The sequence below is a fragment of the Haematobia irritans genome, chromosome 2, assembly GCF_050003625.1.
Source record: "Haematobia irritans isolate KBUSLIRL chromosome 2, ASM5000362v1, whole genome shotgun sequence".
Lineage (NCBI taxonomy): Eukaryota > Metazoa > Arthropoda > Insecta > Diptera > Muscidae > Haematobia > Haematobia irritans.
Window position 1 is genome coordinate 90232936 of NC_134398.1, and position 7454 is coordinate 90240389.

The 7454-nt window shown below is 31.3% G+C and overlaps 1 long non-coding RNA gene across 1 annotated transcript; it reads right to left on the reverse strand.

Annotated features, from left to right (window-relative positions):
- Nucleotides 1-4627: 4627 nt before the first annotated feature.
- On the reverse strand, nucleotides 4628-5071 carry LOC142224387 (uncharacterized). Its single transcript, XR_012719137.1, has 2 exons — nucleotides 4976-5071; nucleotides 4628-4910 (listed from the first exon to the last, which is right to left on the reverse strand). It is a non-coding gene; the product is annotated as an uncharacterized LOC142224387 (long non-coding RNA).
- Nucleotides 5072-7454: the final 2383 nt, after the last annotated feature.

Consider the following 7454-nt stretch of genomic DNA (forward strand, 5'->3'; position numbering starts at 1 on the left):
CTTTGCAACAAATTATTTGGAATATGGCGCTTTTTCCATTTTCTTCTTCTTGATTTTTGTCAGCACATTTTGACAATTCAAAACTAAACGATAATCGATAGCTATCGATTACATATTTATCGTATACAAATCTGACCGATTGGACACACTGTACGATTTCTTTCCAACACCGACATTCCGTCCGGAATAACTGATAGTCTGTAAAGCGCATAAGAGCCCCTTCAAACTATCAGAAAAAATGCATTTTAAAATAGTTGTAAAAGAATCATTGTGGTCAAGTAAAACACGATTGTTTTGATTTATTAATTTGATTAAATATTTATAAATTCTTATAAATATAAAATAGTTATACACTCATAGAAAAAGTCTGTTGTTAATAGCAAACGCTGTCTGCTGTTTTTTAGCAAACAGAATGCTGCTGTTTTAGCAGTTTTTTTTTTTGCTAAAGCAGCAAACAATCTGTTATTTTGGAACAGCAAACATACTGCAGGAAAGTCAGTTGTTTGCTGAAATTTTCTACTGATCCGAATAAAATTATAAATTCACTCAGGTCAAATGGGCAATAGTAAAATGGTACACATTATATAACATCAAAAATTAAAAACAATTCGTATTTTTTGATTATGGAATAAAATTTGTGAACAAACTATCATTTTTAGTAATTTACATTTTTTTAATTAAATAGGCCCCGGGATTTGTATACGCTTAACTTCTATGAATGGCTAACGTAAATATTTGTCCCGAACCACAAATCTAACATGTCAATGTCTTCGGTAGTCAATATATGGCTGTTCTACAAAAGCCTAATTTCATTTCCGGTGCAAAAACAGCCGCAGAAAAACTCAACTTGATGAAGATCTTCTAAAAGGACTCTATATTTTTGTAAAGTATTTTCCACGAAAAGCTGGTACTTTCGTATTCGAAGAAAATTTTAATGTTTTGAGATAAATGTTCGGATGTTTATTTCATAATAAAGCGAAAAGTATGCAGTTGATAATGAAAAGCAATTTCATCCAAATATATTCATGTGAATTCTATCGTTGAGGCTGTGATTCGACGCTGGGTTGATAGCATTCTTTCACTTGGTTAAAGTCGCAATATCTTGGTGACTTATTATGATTGTCCAGCTTGCAAACGTATCCTGCAAAAGAGTTGCTTGTGTGACACGTAACTGTTAAAAGTTAGAGTTGTGCAGTTCAACACCAACCAGCTCCAACAATGAAACAAGTTCATTTGTTGAAAAATCAAGTAAAGACCGGTACTCTGTTTGTTGGTGCGAAAAAAGTTCCCATCAATCATTGTTTCGCGTTGAAAAATGATAGTGTTGACAATACACTCAAAAAAAAGTGAACTCTCTATTTCACTAAAGCCAATTTAACTTTATTTTAGTTCATAGAATTATTATGTTTGGAGAAAGTTTTCTTTACTCTAATAATTTTTTGTGTACGTTAGTTAAATTAACTAAACCCAAGGAAAAAAAATATACTCAAATGAAGCATAAAGATTAACTAAATTCGTATCTTCCACAAAATAGTTCAGAATTTCTTTAAATTTGTAAATTTTACCAAAAATGCGTCCATCATGAACTTCGTATGTCACTAAAGACATTCTTGCAATTTTGAACTCCACACGCTCACAAAAAATCGCTTCTGTAACATATACTCCCAAACATATTTTGCTTCAAGCATATACATTTTTGGGTATTGCCCAAACATTTATATGTTTGATCTCTTCCAATATATAATATGTTTGAAAGCATATTGGTCTAAACAATATATGTTTGGGTAGTCTAAGTTCCAAACATTTTGTATTTTTGCATCCAAATTCAATAATGTTGTCTTCCAAAAAACAATATGTTATTATGTGAACATATAATATTTATGTTTGGAAGCATTTTGCACCCAAAAATATTATTATTATAATTCTCCCAAACAATATTGTGCTCAAAATTTTATTTATTTATTTATATATTTACAATCATAATGAATTATGAAAATAAACAGGTAATATAGGTGCTAACAACATAGGTTTTCGGCCTGAATGCTCAAAATTTTGTTTCTGCCCAATTGTATATTCCCCGACATCTTTCTTACTTCCACGAGATTTTTTAGTTCTTAGCACCTTTTTCTGTAATACAAACATTGTAGAAGAAATTATTCAATTGTATGATTTTTTTTATTTCAATTTTACCTTTTGCCGGACGGGGATTCGAACAGCAGACCACACAGTTTGTAAGGATCAAAGAAGTAGCTGATAAATTGCCCAAGGAAAAATAAAATGTTAATTTTGTAATAACAAGCAACAACCACTAACTTAATTCAATATCGCTCCCTGTTAAATAGCGCTCCAAGCTACTAAACACATATATGTTTATAGGCTATTTCTAAATTAATATATGTTTGCATCCAAGCATATTATATTTACAAACATTTTATGTCCCAAACATAATATGTTCTAACATATTAACATATATGTCCCAAACATGTTATGCTAGTTTATGAACATTATATGCTTGCACTCAATAATATTGTGTTTAAAAATGTGTGTTCCAAACATATAATGTTTATAGCCAAACATATGAAAAACAGTCTTTTTCATCCGTGCACGTTTTTCCTTCAAACTACAAAATTTTCTTTAACTATTGAAAAAACTTAGTTATGTCTAATAAATTTTCTTGAATTTGTCGAAAAATATTTACTTATTTTTATGACATCGGCGTGATGCCAACGTTTGTAATACCCTTTAGTTAAAATTTTCTACATATATTCAAAATTTTCTAAAATTAACCGAAAGTTTTCTTCCTGGTGGGTTCACTGCTTTTTCAGTGTATAGTTTGAAGGAAAAAGACAGCCATTTTGGAAGTTTTTCGCGTTTATTTCGACGAAATGTATTGACAACATCGGAACATGTCACGAAATGATTACATATACATAGGCAACTACACGCTCACAAAAAATCGTTTCTGTAACATATACTCCCAAACATATTTTGCTTCAAGCATATACATTTTTGGCTATTGCCCAAACTTTTATATGTTTGATCTCTTCCAATATATAATATGTTTGAAAGCATATTGGTCTAAACAATATATGTTTGGGTAGTCAATTTCCAAACATTTTGTATTTTTGCATCCAAATTCAATAATGTTGTCTTCCAAAAAACAATATGTTATTATGTGAACATATAATATGTTTGGAAACATTTTGCACCCAAAAATATTATATGCTTAAAAAAATTCTCCCAAACAATATTGTGCTCAAAATTTTATTTGTTTATTTATATATTTACAATCATAATGAATTATGAAAATAAACAGGTAATATAGGTGCTAACAACATAGGTTTTCGACCTGAATGCTCAAAATTTTGTTTCTGCCCAATTGTATATTCCCCCACACATTAGCGTAGCTAGACAATTTTCCTAGGGGGGGCTATAGCCCCCCTAGCTAAAACTTTATAGACTGAACTTATAGGTTCAACTAATGATTTATTTCATAAAATTGGATAAAAAATAGACATCAAAATAACTCGACAATCAATTTATAATAAAGCAACTAAAAGTACCCTACGGGGAAATTGGTGCAAATTGCCACTGACGGACCTATCACAGAACTGGTACCTGTGCTCCAGTTAGTTGCAATTTTCACATTTAGTGAAATAAAATTATCAGAATAACCTTTTGTTCGACATATTTCAAAAGTTTTTTTTTTTCATTTCGGGTTCGATTAGGAGCCCAAATTGGAAGAGATTTCTAAGAGTTTGTCCGAGACTGGTTCTTGAGGACCTGTTTATGGGTTGCTCCTGCTAAATTGTCCCAGGACGTGTCCTTTGGGATGAGTCCAAGACGCGTCCTAAAATGTAAGTTTACTCCGTCAATGACAAACCCATGTTAAAGTGGTAGGTCCCTTCCATAGTTTTTGATCAGAACTGGGACTGGTCCATACACACCAGGGACTAGTCCTGTACCAGTTCTGGGGTTGATCCATTTCCCGTAGGGTAGTTCCACACTTTTCCCAGCAAAAAATTGGGAGTTGTTCTAAAGGTACAACTTTAAAAGCACTTCCAAAAATGTCTTCACAAAAAAGTTAACTATTTTAACTACACAGGAATTTTTTCTTCATTTTTTTATGTTTTAATGCGTAATTTTTTGTTTTCTATTTTCAAATAGTTTAAAAAAAGAGTAAGCATAAATAAAATGGTACAAATTATTCAAATTTTGCCACAAAAATGCTAAATCCATTATAGAAAAATCGATAATATTTGAAAATATTCGAGGGAAAACGTTTCAAACAAGCGTTAGAATGCATTAAAAATCATAAAAAAGTATAAAAATTATTTATTTGGGAAAATATCACAAAATTTTTAATTCACATTCAAAACACTGAACTCGGATCACACCTTAAGAAGTGATGCAAATTCATTGCAACGGTTGTTGAAACGGCGGACATTCGTTCTATGACGAGTTCATATTACATTCATCGCTTCTCCGGCAATTTTGTACCACTTCCAAACCCAAAAAGAACATTTTCACTTCTTTTTTGGCGACGCTTTTTTGCAGCATTTTTAAGATATTAATTTATGAAAGAATAGTTTTAATATCAATTACTATTTTTTATTCAACTAAATCATAAGTTCAACCACAGCTTTATTTCATAAATATCAGACTTCTACCACAACCCAAGTAATTCGATTGTGCATGAAAGTCTTTAGTGGAACTTTGTGCGTTGTACGAGTATATACTTGTTTAATTTTTATAAAAATGTAAAATCGTAAATAGGTTTTCAAATTCTGGGGGGGGGGGGGCTAAAATTTTTCTGGGGGGTCTAAGCCCCCTCCCCAGAGGCCTTCCTACGCTTATGCCCCCACATCTTTCTCACTTTCACGAGATTTATTAGTTCTTAGCACCTTTTTCTGTAATACACACATTGTAGAAGAAATTATTCAATTGTATGATTTTTATTTTATTTTAATTTTACCTTTTGCCGGACGGGGATTCGAACAGCGGACCACACAGTTTGTAAGGATCAAAGAAGTATCGGATCAATTGCCCAAGGAAAAATAAAATGCTAATTTTGTAATAACAAGCAACAACCACCAACTTAATTCAATATCGCTCCCTGTTAAATAGCGCTCCAAGCTACTAAACACATATATGTTTATAAGCTATTTCTAAATTAATATATGTTAGCATCCAAGCATATTATATTTACAAACATTTTATGTCCCAAACATAATATGTTCTAACATATTAACATATATGTCCCAAACATGTTATGCTAGTTTATGAACATTATATGCTTGCACTCAAAAATATTGTGTTTAAAAATTTGTGTTCCAAACATATAATGTTTATAGCCAAACATATGAAAAACAGTCTTTTTCATCCGTGTAGTGGCTCGATTTACACACACACGCATACATAACAATTAAATTGAAAAAGAAGAAGCAGAAGTTATTTTACAAATAACTTTGGATTTAAAAAATCTAATTTTACAATGCTGTATTTTATTTTTTGGAACATAGCAATTAATTCTTGTGATTATATTCATTGCTGGCCCGGTACTATACATGTTGGTTGAAGTGCTATTGCTTGTTTTGCAACATCAATTGCTGTGCTCCTTTTGTTAACATTTTGTTTTGTGTTTATTATCCCGATGCCCAGTACAAATGAAACAATTGTAAAATATAATTCACCAAATAAAGCTTTTATTTTGTTAACATATGTGTTTAAATTTCATGTTTTATATATTATTTATGTTCTACAATATAGTAGCGAGCGGCTAGATGTTTGTAGCTAGTTTATTACGGAAATACAGCTCCATGTTATACTTTGTTTTATCAATCGATCAGATTACATTTTTAAATAATAATCCGATCCACGTTTGCATTATAAATTCACAAAACTCAGTTTAATAAATAAATTATTTCTTAATTCACATTGCAAATGGCGCCATGTTATGAAAATACTGACTGATCGATTTACGTCAGTTTTTCAACTCGAAAAAACAAAGTATCACAAATGGAAAAAATGGAAATGAGCCTCATTTGTGAATATGATTTTTCGATGAAAATCCGAATTCTGTGACAACAAACATTATTTTTACCTCCTCCATATGTTATTGAATCGCGAATACAAAGGGAGCAGCGCAGCTATGTTTCCATTAAAAAAAATCTCTGCCAATTTTCAACTACTTTGTTTTGTTTTAACTTTGATAGCATATTTATTTAGTGTTCCGTTCGAGAAGCCAATAATTTTTGATAATTATCACAATTTTTTACAAGAAGCCGATTGATTACACCAAATAGCCGACAAAAGAGAGGGGAGACTACTTTTGACAGTTATCAGATTGAGAAATTGCAAGTTTTTGCTAGAGTGTTTGATAACAACTAAACACAAGTAAAATGTACATGTCCGCAATTATACTGGAAGCTAAAAAAACTGAATACGTTTAATGTTTTTGAAGCTCAAATTTTTAATATACAAATAGTTACTGGATTGCATTCTCGTACTTTTCAGCAATTTTAAGCAAAGAGAGTAGAATGCACTTTTACTCTCGTGCTAGTTTTTATTGGATAATTATTTGCTCGAATAGTACGCGAACAGACCTATTGTTGGTTTTCACAAATGTAATGCTGGTGACATTTCTGAGTGTGTCAATATAACCATAGCGATAGGCGGTAGGCGAACACTTATTTACGTGTATTTCTTATGGGAAGCCCAAAATCCGCGACGGAATACCGTGACGGTAGACAGCAGACGAGATGGGAGGTTGGTACTTCTTCCTGAGAGAAGTCCCTTCGGATTCGAGAACATTTACAGAGAATGATAATATAGTTTCAGTCCACATTGGACCACTAAGTACCCAATCGAATATTGTATTATTCGCAGAGGTTTCTCCACATATATTTTTCCTGATTCCGTCAATGTTAATGAACTCAGTGATGCTTTGGTGCTTTTAGCACCAAATTTAGTGCTTTTTGCTTTCTAAAAAGCACCAAAGTAGAAAATTTTGGGTGCCTTGCCTTTTCATTTAGTGCTTTTGGTGATTTTTTTTTTTTTCATTTTGAACAGTATTAAGTTTAATTGATAAAAATAAATTTGGATTAGACTTGCAAGAGCTTAAGAAACTCAACTTTATTGCCAAATATAGAATTTGATTGTTATGAAGGTGATATTGATTATTTTTTAATTAATATTGTTATATATGGTATTCTGTAGAAAAGTCTAGCGACGAGTGCCGAATTTTTGAACTGGATAAAGATGTCATTAGAAACGTTTTTATTAAATTCACAATAGCACGCAAAACTGAAATAAGCATAAGAAATAGACTTCTTCCATATATTAATACTTTGAAAGTTGAAAGACATTATTGATCAAAATGAATAGGATGAATAGCATTAAAACAGATCAAGATGTATACTTGAATAGCGGTTCATAACTTGATAAAATTATAA